At 48.9% G+C, this 12295-nt stretch overlaps 1 long non-coding RNA gene across 2 annotated transcripts in view; it reads right to left on the bottom strand.

Moving 5' to 3' along the window:
- Positions 1 to 12295, bottom strand: part of LOC115251209 (uncharacterized) — a 58953-nt gene that overhangs the window by 18021 nt on the left and 28637 nt on the right. Inside the window, exon 4 of one of the 2 annotated variants that reach the window (XR_003889770.1) lies at positions 1573 to 2099. The exons of the other annotated variant lie outside the window; for it this stretch is intronic. This is a non-coding gene — a long non-coding RNA (uncharacterized lncRNA). Of the gene's footprint in view, positions 1 to 1572; positions 2100 to 12295 lie in introns of those variants that run through there. 2 annotated transcript variants of the gene reach the window in all.

Below are 12295 nucleotides of genomic sequence, written 5' to 3' on the forward strand. Positions count from 1 at the left end.
TATTAATTATTGTTTGCTCTGCACGAACTGGAATAACTGACGTCTTCTGGAGTCGAACTAGATTTAAAACCGATTTAATTGTCCAAAAATTGAACGTCTTCTGAGTTGCGTGGACAGAAAAGGACTGAAAAACTCAGGTTATTAAGAATAGAACATGCATGTAAAATGACACGTGTGGGGGAATGAATTCCTCAGAAAGTAACAAAGAAGAAAAACTTGTGAGAAGAGCATCTTCAGGAGATTAAAGGGAAATTACCCAGAAGTACTTTCCAACGATGCCGCGGCTGCGCGTGACCCCTCTCAAGTCCAATTACATGCAGAGAGGATCACGCCCAGATCACCGCCAACGTTAAGCCTGATCTGCATTGGTTATGCGGGAGGTGTTTGCCTCCGGAGAGCCTCCGACATCTTTGCTAATTACCCCCTCGTCTTCCTTCTTACATCTGAGATTGTTTCACGCCGACGTGAGGAGGGAAAGTGTTCGTCTTGAAGAGGCCAATTACTCCTCCTCAGATTCCTCTGGTGTCAACCATAGCCAACTCTTACCAGACTTTTCCAGACTCTTTCCAGACTTTTCCAGACTCTTTCCAGAACCGTTTGATCGCCCAACACTTGTGATCATGAAAACGAGAACATAGCGGAAATATTGCCCGTTCTTAATGTTCCTTCACAGTTCGTGTCTGTTCCAATTCAGAAAGACCTTAAAACACAAACGTCTCCTGTCCACTCCTCAACCCCTCACACACACACACACACACACACACACACACACACACACACACACACTCACAGTGAGGACAGCACTTGAGTGGCAACTCGGAATCTTCTTGCCCCCCACAGACGGGGTCAGGGCCTCTTTCCCAGTCCACCTGTGCTCTCCACCATTTGAAGTGGGATTTATTAGAATGATCTATTATGAAAATGTCCTTTCATCCCTGTTTAGACAAAGGATTTGACTAACGAGCCTCTCTGTGACACACAGCTGACGGCCGTTTTCCCGCATTTGAATTCCAAAACCGTCGCCGGTGGTGTTTGTTTAAAGGCGCCACTGCATCAGGAGGAAGGAACCGGTTCTGACACCGGCTCGGCTGCGGCGCCGCCGAGACCACGGCCGCGGCAGCAGGGGGTCGTCGCGTTAGCTTAGCGTTAGCATGTTCTCGGGCTAACACGTCCCATTAGCACCACTGCTGGATCTTGGTTTTCCCTGAGGTGCGTCGGAACAGTGGGTAGAGTGGGTGGCAAAATAGGCACTTCTAGGCAAGGACACGTGCAAGGCCGATAAATCATGGAGGTGGAGCGATGGCGAAGTGTGTTTACTCCTGACGGCTCCGCGGGTGTGATGTTTTCTTCTTTTAAACCTCTCTGTCTGCAGAGGGACAATTAAAGCAGCTCCAGCCTCTCCAGTGATGAAGGAATACTGATGAGAGGTGATGCCCAGCCAATCTTAACAGGGTTTCTCTGCATTGATTTTTGTTTCCCTTCAACTTTTTTTCATTCCCCCCCCCCCCCTCCTCCTCCTCCTCCTCCTCCTCTCCCGCCTGGATGAACAAAGACTCCGGCAGCTGACAAGACTGATAAAGAAAAAGAGTGAATTTGTTTGGGTTTGATCTGGTTGTGGGTGGGAATTCTGAGGAAACGTCGGGCCGAGGAACGTTTCGCTCGAAAAGGGGGAAAATATCTATTTACATTCCACAGAACTTTTGTCCTGAAATTGCTCTTTGTGCAGAAAAGCCCGAGTTTACCAGAGAAAAGAGCTGTGTTGAATCACGTCTGCTCGCGGGACCGATGCCCACCCACTCTTTAAATTTCAGACTCCCGACTTTCAAAAACACCATAAAGATGAGCACATTTTCCAAAAAGACTTCCGTGCTACCTTGATGTCTGTTGTTTCAACAATAATCCCATAAAACCACGTGGTCACGGCGGCCGTCTGGGTCTTTAATTACACTATGTGGCAACAGCGGCCTGAATCGAGGTGAGAGTGTCCACGTCTCACGTCCGGAGTGTGTTTTGCATCTTCCAGGAACATTTGCCAGGATTTGTCTCCTTCGGAGCAGGCAGGTATCCTACAGCCCAGTTAGCCTCTCTGGAATTTCTCCCTGGAAGACGGAAATCTCCAGTTAGGAGTCAGAGTTACTCTTCCATCCTGGACTCAAGCCATTAAAAGTAGTGTGTGTTTGTGTGTACTTAGCGTTGCTGCCAGAGATACAAGAATCATTTCAGAGTAAACAGACCGTAAAGTATCGTAAAGCTCCCCGACGTGGCGATCATCTCCTTTGTCCTGTTTAATCACACGCCTCTCAGCTAATCTGCACAAACGCGTCGCGCTGATTACAGCTGACCCTAAAAATAATTGGTGGGCTTCCTGCCAGGACAGAGAATTAATCTAATGTTCCGGAGCGACCCTGAATCAAAAGCATTCAGAGGAGATGAATCGCAAGAGGCCAAACAAATAACGCGCTAAAATAATCACGGGACTTTGTTTCCTGTCGACTAAAACGGACGGTGAATCCCTCGGAGCCCGAGTCTTCGGAGTTCGGGAGTTTAAAAGACCAAAGCACACAGAAAAGCCTCCGGTCCTCATAATAATGGGGATTTATCCGCAAATAGCTGGAATAATTTTCTGTCGGCGGCCATTACAGCTCGCTGGTTCTGTCACTGCTGTATTTTTCTGCCCAAAAGGAAGATTTGTGGGATCTGAATAACCGTGAGCTTCAAGGACTGAAGCCGTTGGGATCGAAGAATGCGCCTCTGCAACGCACAATCTCGCTGAATTGACCGTCACAAGGTCGCTGCTGCCATCCCGTCGCCGTTGCTGACTGCTGCTCCAGCCAACTCGTGGAGTTTTATGGAAGAAGATGTGGTTTTTTTGCAGCATTAAGTCAGTCAGGGCCGATTTGCTGACTGACCTGGGCGGGTTTTTGAGGAAATCGCACCGCGAGGCTGGAAGGACAGGCGCTTTAATGTCCTTCCAACCCTCCAACATGGAGGTTTACTCAGAGAAATCGCCGCCTGTGATTCTTCACGGGCCTCTGAGCTGGCCCCGCCGGTGGGATTTGTTTGCTCAGACGGGAGACATTTGGACAGGAATTATCAGAGGGCCAGACCTCCGTGTCCTGGCTCCATGGGACAGGCTGCCAGAGGAGCTCCTTCCTGCCAAACTCCTGCAAGTCTGAGCAGAACCGAGGTGCAGCGTCTACAACCGACACTCCTGTTTAAACAGGCTGGTGGGTGGTTTCTTCTAAAAGCTTTGCCTAACACGAGAGGGTTGAATGGCAGCTGTATCCGTGCTAGCAGCAGTAGCGTGTTCTGATGCCATGGTTACAGCGAGGCGGGCTGGTAGCTTAACAGAAACAGCAGCATTTTCAATCACTCTTAGCAGGACGTTGCTGCTAATATCGGAAAAAAGGACTGAAAGAGCCACGTCGTCAGAGCTTAATGGAATAACTGGTGCAACCATCAGAACTGTCAACATCAACTTGTGCAGTTGCGTCTCAACCATCTGCTGGAAATGCTGATTAAAGGAAATTTGCCCTCTTTTATTCAGAGATGACAGAGGAGTTTCCAGCTCAGCTTCCATGAAAGGCACCGAAAACAGGCTCGATTCAATCAGATGTCCCTTCAAAATGATCAAACGCACCCACCACGTGGACTCTCTGCCGATGCTCGAGCAGCTTCTGGTCTGCAGGGTCCTTCTCTTCAGACTTCTGAGCTGCGCTGTTGTGGAGCCGCTGACCCGAAATGCACACAAAAAAAATAAAAACACCCAGAAACAAAAAGAGAGCCAGATCTGAAAGCACATGAGAGCGGAGAAGGAGAGTTCTCCGGAGGCGTTGGTGGCATTGAGTGTGTTTTTGTTGGGCTCAGGCGCCCTACAGACGTACAGGAGCAGACGCGGAGCGCAGACCTGGAGGAGATCATGTTTGCCTCATTAAAAACCAGCCTCTCACCGAGGTGAGCGCAAACAAACCGACAGCGGAGATAATAAGAAGGCCTCCAGTCATCCACACATTCAAACGTGTGTGTGTTCCAGCCAGATCCCGGCTTTTTTATTCAAAAACCTCGCATCCCCGTTCAGGAAAGGCGAGCCGCTCTTGGGATGGAATAAAAGCAGGGCAGAAATGAAGGCGTGCGGAGCTGCGGTGCTGCGAGGCCCATTAGCCCGTTGTCAATTAGGACGCACGTCGCCTTCAATGCGCAGCGCTGGGCAGAAGCCTGAAAGCTCAAAGCTGAATTAATCAGGTAATTATTCAGTTTTCCTCTCTGATTTACACACAAGTTTCAACAAAAGAGATGAAATAAAGATGTGAGGAGTGTCATTAGCGCCGCGCACGGGCTCCTTTTTTTTTTTCTAGATTCATTTATTTCTCTCCAGATTATAATTATGCTCTCCACAATAAATTAGCATGAGTGCACTGGGGGTGTTGGTGCCTCTGTGAGGGAGCCCGTAAACCAGTCTGGACCTCGGTGGGAGGAACATCAGAGGTTTGATGCTGCTCTGTGATGTCGTGAAAGACGCAGGTTCTGCCGTCCAGCACCACCACCGTCTGCAACTGCAGAAGAGGGTTCAGGAGGTCCGCGTCCCTCGGGAACCCGACATCCCATCAGCCGCCGTCCAAATCTCCACCTCAGATTTCCTTTTTTTTATTTTTTTTTGTCTGTTTTTATTTGGTTTTGCTGATTTGTTTCGTCGCCGTCTGACACAAACCGAATCTGGATTCAGGCGGCTTTCATCAAAAATAGATTTTCTGTGGATGCTCAGCAGAGCGGAGCAGCTTCTGAAGGCTCCTCATGCGGCGCCGACGACCCCAGATTACCTCCGGCTGTCGAGGAAATGCCACATGTGCCGCCCGTGTCTGCGGATCACATTACACATTATACTACACCTTAAGTATGAACACCCAAGTTCTACTTTTGGGCCAAAATCTGTCTGATTGTTCTAGTTTCTCATTAACAGAGCAGCTAACAATGTTGCTGTAGCTATGGCAACAAGGCAGCCTGCAGGAGGACAACTGTCCCGATGCCTGTCGCTGTTTGTTTAACCCGTTAAATGTGTTATTTTATTGAACTCATGAACTGTAGCCGATGAGGAATGTGAATGAGTCCAGTTAGCTCCTGCGGCGCCATGGCGACGCTCCGGCTGCACACGTCTGATTCCAGAACATTTATTTGCCACCGCTGAACTTGTTTGGACTCGGAGAGTAAAGTTCTTTTCAGGAATGTTTGTTCGAGCTCAGCTGTGCTATTCAGAAATCCCAAATGTGGCTCCATTGATTGAGGGAACGCCTGAACTGGATGCACGTTTGAGCCGCGTGAGCGTGCGCGCACGTGCGCGCGAGGGAAAGCCGCAACCACCAAGCGTTGCCGGCTCCAACTCTGGGCGTTACAACAGAATTTCACTCAATATGCTAATTCTTTCAGCACGTTTTTCAAGGAAACCTGGAGTACGCTCGACTATTCCCTCATCCTGAATATGGATTTTTTTTTCCTATTGAATGGAAATATGTTATTCATTTTGTAGTTTTACGGCTTCCAGGCGGAGAAAATGGGACGTATTCAAAAGGCGCGGGCATTATTGGGGTTGTAAGGAAACAGTTGTCACATTAGAAACTAAATGTGTCTCTTCATATTTCATCGCATTTCGCTTCCTCCCAGCTGAAGTTAGTTTCCACGCGAGAGGCTGCAGCTCCTGCAGGCTGACAACCAGAACAAATCAAAGACGTTAGCCTGCGCGGAGCGGCCGGATCAGTGTTTCGTGACAGAAATTCTTCACCTTTAAAGAATCGAGGCTCACATTTAATGTAAAAAATATGATAACATATCCATAAAAGCAATAAAGGAATGTGTCTCAGTTCATGAGCTGAGCTATTTCCCACACACACACACACACACACACACACAATGGTTTTACTGCTCTGACACAGCTAGCTTACGTTAGCTTGCTGTCAAAGACGTTAGCCTGTTCCAAACCTTCCTGAACAGGATCTGGTCTGGGTAAAGTGCCTTTGAAGGAGCTACCAGCAGACGCTGATGAATTGGAGGCAGCCGTTTATAAAAAAAACCTTCTATTTTGATAAGGTGTATAATTAAGGTGAGTAGGGAAACGCTCGGTTCTGCTGATACAGGCCCAGAGTACTGAGTGCTCCTATATTACACCCCCATATCTCCCTCTCTTACCGCTCTGTTCTAAATATGTATCTATGCATTCATGTCGCATAGATGCACATATTGCTACCAGAGCCTTTCTTGTTTTCTCTGGTCGTGCTGATCCTGGATGTGGTCCGTGGAGACCTGAAGGTGGAGTAGCCCAGAGCTCCATGTGAGGACATCTGAAGATGGTTCCGGGCCCAGAGAGTTTCCTATTACAATCAATCCCTTTTTCCATGGACAGATGATTCACCAACTTCTCTATTATAACGAAGTGAAGTCCAAAATGTCCGTCCTGGCGTCCTCTGTGGAGTGGCATTGGGGAGGCCTCAGGCAGTTCACCACAGACCTTCTCCATCAGAACCCCTCCATCAGAACCCCTCCATCAGAACCCCTCCATCAGCCCGTCTTCTTATCTGCCCAGGCTCCATAAGTTCCTGCCCTGGGTCAGAAAGCAATCAATGGACTTTTTCTGCTTTTTCTTCAGTCTGAAAAAGAAGCTAGAGGGAACATCCATTTCTGTGATGTCTTGGATCTGGGATCGGACCAGTGAACCCTGTACTTTGTCTAGAAGGTTGGCTAAAACCAGTGTTTTGGACCTGAGGCTATCAACACTTTCTGGATCTCCTCTGGAACCACCACCACTGCCTAAGACACGTGCACTCAGTAAAACCCCTCTAAAGCCATTAACAACAGTTAGTGTTGAATCACAATGCCAATATGTGTTCTTAAAATATTATTCTTAGTCACAATATCACATAAAAACCAAAGAATAATCTGCAAAACCAGCTGGTTTTAATTTACAACCCTCCAAGACATTGAAATAGTGTTTAAAACAATAAACCTGGTCACGTCTGGCTACTGTCCTCTGTCAGGTGGCAACATGTCCTCCTCCACACGTCCCTGAGAATAAACCAGCTGCTTCAGACCGTGTTGAGAGGCTGCATGAGGCTCTGCCTGATTACAGGCTAAAATAGACTCTGCACCGTTAAAATCCTCTGAGCCGCAGCAATTCAGCCTAGCATTCATTTTCCTCTAGAAAGCTCATCCTCTTTGTGCGGTTAGTCAGACCACAACTGTTAATAGACGGTCAATAACTGTTAATAAACTGTTAATAACTGTTAATAAAAACCAAGGGCTGGTCCTGGAAGCGTGCTTTAGCTAGCAGAAGTGTGTTTTAGCTAGCAGGGTGTAGCTTCGCGGCTCAAAGCTGCCTTCAGCGATGCGGAGCTCTTATAAAAACAACATCAATATGATTCATCCTTTGGCATTTAACGTCCCCAATCTGAAACAGCCCACGATGGCGGAAAGGAAAACAGCAAACGAAAGCAAAGGACGGGCCTCGTCATTAAATGCTGAGTGGTTCCTTCACTTAAAACATTTGTTTCTTTAATCTAGAAATCTCTTGATGGGGGGGGGGGTCTGATGTTGCTGTTTTATCACATGTCTGGCAGACTGATAAAAAGAAGCTTGTTCTGTAAAAGGCTGCTCCAGATCAAGGCCCTTCGTGCCTTCAGCCTGCTGCACGAATAATTTGTTTTCGCAAGGTACAATTTTATTCTTGACTGTCAGTGTGTGTGTGTGTGTGTGTGTGTGTGTGTGCGTGTGTGTGTGTGTGTGTGTGTGTGTGTGTGTGTGTGTGTGTGTGAGACAGCTCACTACAGTCAGAAAGAGGCTCCGTCCTTCCTTCTTTAGCTTACTATGCTGCTTTAGGAGCGCTCAGACACCTCACCTGTCCACCCTGTCCAGGAACAGCCAGCGCCGCCACCTCCTCCACACCGAGCACTTCCTGTTCAGCCCGGCCAAGCCGCCGTTGGCCGCCACGAGGGCCGAGCACACCTGGGAGTCTCACACACTCCCTCACAGGCACTCACACACTCCAAACTGACACCGCGACTAGCTAGATCCAACAACTCCAACTCAAAAAGGGATAGAAAGGATTGGGAAAACACACCTTTTTAGGGGATCACACACTCCCTCCTCTGCTCACACACCTCCTGCCAGAAGACAATGAAACACTGCTGGCTTACATTAATTCAACAGTGCTCGAAGGCTAAATAAGAGAATATTTTGACATGAACAAAGGTTTGAAAGTTGAATCCGCCACCATTTGGGCTCCGGTTTCCTTTTCTTTTGTCTCCCTAACAACAACGCCTGTGGCACCACGATCAGCTTCAAGGTCCCCACCAGCAGAGCTGAAAGCCACCAGAAATTAAAGCTCCAATTAGTTTTTTTTTTATCCTCCTCTTCTCATAATTTGTTTTCAATCAAACAAAAGAATTAGCGTCCTAGGAGGCGCCACATCTGTGACTTCCTGTAAGTGCTCTGAGCAATTTGACGCAAGTTTACGCTTTCCTCTAACTCGACGGGAATGCTAATGACAAACCCGGATGAGCGTGCAGCCGCTGAACACACACTGGATACGCCTATTAAGGAAAAAAATCAACTTTAATAATGTAAAATAATTTTGAAAAGGACTACGTGAAGCATGAACGAGACATTTGCAACAATAAATTTAGGCAATAAAACCAAAAAAAACAAACATATTTGCTCATTAATCATCTGAAAGCACCTAAAAGCTGCATCCTGGTGTCTGTTCGAGGCTAACGATGACGCCTGGCGCTACGATGGTAGCCCATAATTGTCCCGGCCCGTGTGGGCAACCGCTGCTGTAGAGACTTGAAGTTCTGGGGGACGTTGTTATCATCTCTCAGATACTCATTCTCACATCTGCACGTTCCAAATTCTTCCCGATCGCTCGTTTTCAGCGTCTCCGCGGATGCTGCTTTGACTTTAATGTCATCAGGAGAAAATGTCAAAAAAAAGAAAAAGAGCCAACGATTCCTTTCAGGCCTCCTGCGACCGTCTCCAGGACGTAACCCATTTGTAGGACTTCAGCTCTTCCCGGTCCTGTCACACGTCCATTTCAGCCCGACACGGACGGCGTTTGTCCACAGAAAACTCTGTCTCCATCGGCTCGATTGTGGCGCCTGGTTCTTTCCACAGGTGACTGCCCCCCCCCCCCCCCCCCCCCAGAAGATTGCTTTCTCATATTGGAATTCCAGCAGCTCCGGAGCGATTCTTATCTCCGGCCCGCTGGACCAGGGACGCCTCATGCTGGGCGGCGATGCGGCGCCGGGTGAAAAGCTTCAATCGTTGGTTTAATCGTTGCGACGTCTCCTGGTCTGATGAATGGAAACAAGAGATCAAGCCCCCCCCCCCCCCGCTGAGAACGCCGAACCGGTGTGAGCGCAGCACAGCAGGAATTTACACTCTCTTAATGATGCAACCCACTAAAATTACTCCCCCCCCCCCCCCACAACCTGTTTGGCTCCTTTATTCCCAGAAATAATTAAGAGACCCTTTTTCCGTTTTCAATTAGCAGCTTTTTCCAGCTCTTTCTTCCCATCCAGTCGACATTCCTCCTAATTGTGGAGGATTCCACTTGAAAATATTTGTGGGGGGAGGGGGGGTTCCACCATGTTTTTCCTGTCAATCTTCCACATTGCGCGGAAGAAGTGAGGAATGTTTACAGATAATTATTGCAGGAATAACCTATTTCCGCTCCCATTCCTCCTGAGGGGTAATTACACGACTCCAGATTGTTTTATTGCTTTAAAAAAAAACTGAAACTGAAATGAAAGCGCTGCTCTGCGACCTGATGCTCTTCTGGGCTCATCTCATATTAAAACAAGCAAAGAGGCTTAAAGACGCTTCAACCTGGTCACCAGATTCCGATAAAATGGTTAAAAGCCATTTCTGATCAACTTTTTCATTAATCCCACCTGATTAGCGCTCTAATGGACAATGATGGATAATTAGACTCAACTTGCCCCTCCTCACCCCCTCCTCTCCAGGGTTCCGGTGGGGTGAAAACAGGCTGCGTCCCTGGAGGGACAGCGGCAGATGTGCACGACATTCGCCCTCCCCAGCACGTCTGTGGCTCACATACTAAAGCAGAACGCTCTCCAGGGCTCCGTCTCAAGCCGAGCCAAGACGAGGAGCCGGGCTAATCCACCGGAGTGCTCCAATCTGCCACCGGCGCTCCTTCTCAGATCCTATTGGGTCAGAAAATCCAGAGAGCAACTGGGCCACCGCTGCGGGGAGGACGTGGGAGGCGCGGTGGAGCCGTCCCAGCGGAGAAAGACTTTCAGACCCCCAGCTGTGACCGACACACGGTGTATGTTGGCGTCCCCGGGGCTCCGGCAGCGCGCCACGCTCCCGTTACACAACCATCACAACATCGGGCACACAACAGCGCCGCTAACAGCACCAACAAAACCCTCTTCTGTCTCTCGTCGATGCGCCCTGGAAGCTCGACAGTGGATTTGGACTAATCCACCACAGCACGGCGGTCATCACACCAGGCTGTCGGCGCCGCGCCGGAAGGAGAGACACTCAGGTTCCGTTTGGTTTCCAAAATTTGTCAGTAATTTCATCTTTTAGTGATCTTTTGTGTGTCCATGTTCAGGAGGACAAAAGTCCCCGTTTAAGTATTAATTCCCTTACGCTGAAGCTGATGTGGGCGGAGCCTGGAGGGGGCGGAGCCTGGTGAACCTGCAGGTGGATCTAACGAGGAACCCTTCCTAAAAACAGTAATATGTGCACGTGTGGTCGCGTCCGAGTTCTTTCAACGGATAACTGAATGCATGTGTCCAGCTATTAATATTTTATAGAATTCCGAAGCAAAAATGCCCACTGAGTAAATAAAACATCAGCCTGGCAGGTTTGACCCTTCGGAGCACAAAAACATCCAGCAGCCAATTATGGAGGATTTGTTGGAACAGCTGGAAGCAGATGTGGTCCACCGTCACAAAATATTTGCATCTAATATCCGTTTACACTCTGCAAACTTGTGGAAAGGCTCATTACCCCCCCCCACACACACACACACACTCTCTCTCTCCCCCCCATGCAAAACAAGCCAAGTTCAACATCTGCTCACATCAGCCAGGGAAATGTCAACACTTCATTTACTGTGTGGTCGATTATTGGAAATCTTAATAAGGTCAGAATATTTGACTGTATAAGCAGCAAAAAAAAAAACAAAAAAAAAAAATAAACACGCTCCAGATGTTCAAGTTTTCAAAGTTAACTTCCTGTTTCTAGCCAGATGCCACCGAAACCTCTGTCACATTTGTGCGGCTTGACTCCTTCGTGCGACCGAATCCGTGAAACGAGCTAGCTCACGATATTTTTAAACGCTTTGACGATTAAATCACGTGACCATAAAATCCGGCGCCCTCTAGTGGACAGTCGAGGAGTAGAACTGCTTTGACCACTTATGGCCTCTTTCTCACACTTCTGAGATCGCGTGGAAACCGCAGCGCTACTTCGCCGATTGCTCGTTATCCCTGGAAACACACAGATTACACACCATAAGGTCATGTGACCTTTCTTTCTTTCATGTTCCACAAACCAGGAAGAAAAAGAATCCAGAGATTTCAAAACTCCGCAGGAGGATTTTTTCCCTTCCCCCCTCCCATATGAGCCTGGTCCTGCTCTGGGCTTCTCCCTGTTCAGAGGAAGGAACGTTCACCTTCGTGCGTTCGTTCCAGCGGACGCGAGTTACCGCCTCAGCAGTGTGTTTGCGTGGCCGTGAGGAGGCGGCGGCTCCCGCCGGGAGGGCGTCGCATAAATAAAAACACAGCGAACCGGAAACGCTCGCTCAGTCCTGCTGGGATCCGACTGACAGGAGGAAAATGAGGGAATCCAGCATGTCGGCCGCTGACTGGCAGGTTATTGAATATGTGCTTTGTGAGGGAACGCGGAACACGACCCGACTGGCTGCAGCGGCGCGTCAGGATCAAAGGCGGCCCAAGTTCGGATCGGATCGTTCCGGCTCTTCTCCCGCACGATCCATCGAGGGGGGGGGTGAAGCTGCTAACCTCCCTGGTAAATGTTTTATTTCTTCCTTGCAGCCCTGCTGCGGCTGACTGGTGAATCAGACAGCCAGGACCTGCAGCCCGCTCACACGTCCATCACGGCACAAATGAGGGTTTTGCGGAGCGCCGCCAACGACCGCTGACAATTAGGACGCCGTGGCTGTCACTCACTCCCAACCAGCCGCACGTGAAATAGAGGATGGTCCACAGTGCACGTGCGTGCGTGCGTTTTGTCTTTCACTGATGCGTCTGTCCCCGACCAG

The sequence above is a fragment of the Takifugu rubripes genome, chromosome 10, assembly GCF_901000725.2.
Source record: "Takifugu rubripes chromosome 10, fTakRub1.2, whole genome shotgun sequence".
Lineage (NCBI taxonomy): Eukaryota > Metazoa > Chordata > Actinopteri > Tetraodontiformes > Tetraodontidae > Takifugu > Takifugu rubripes.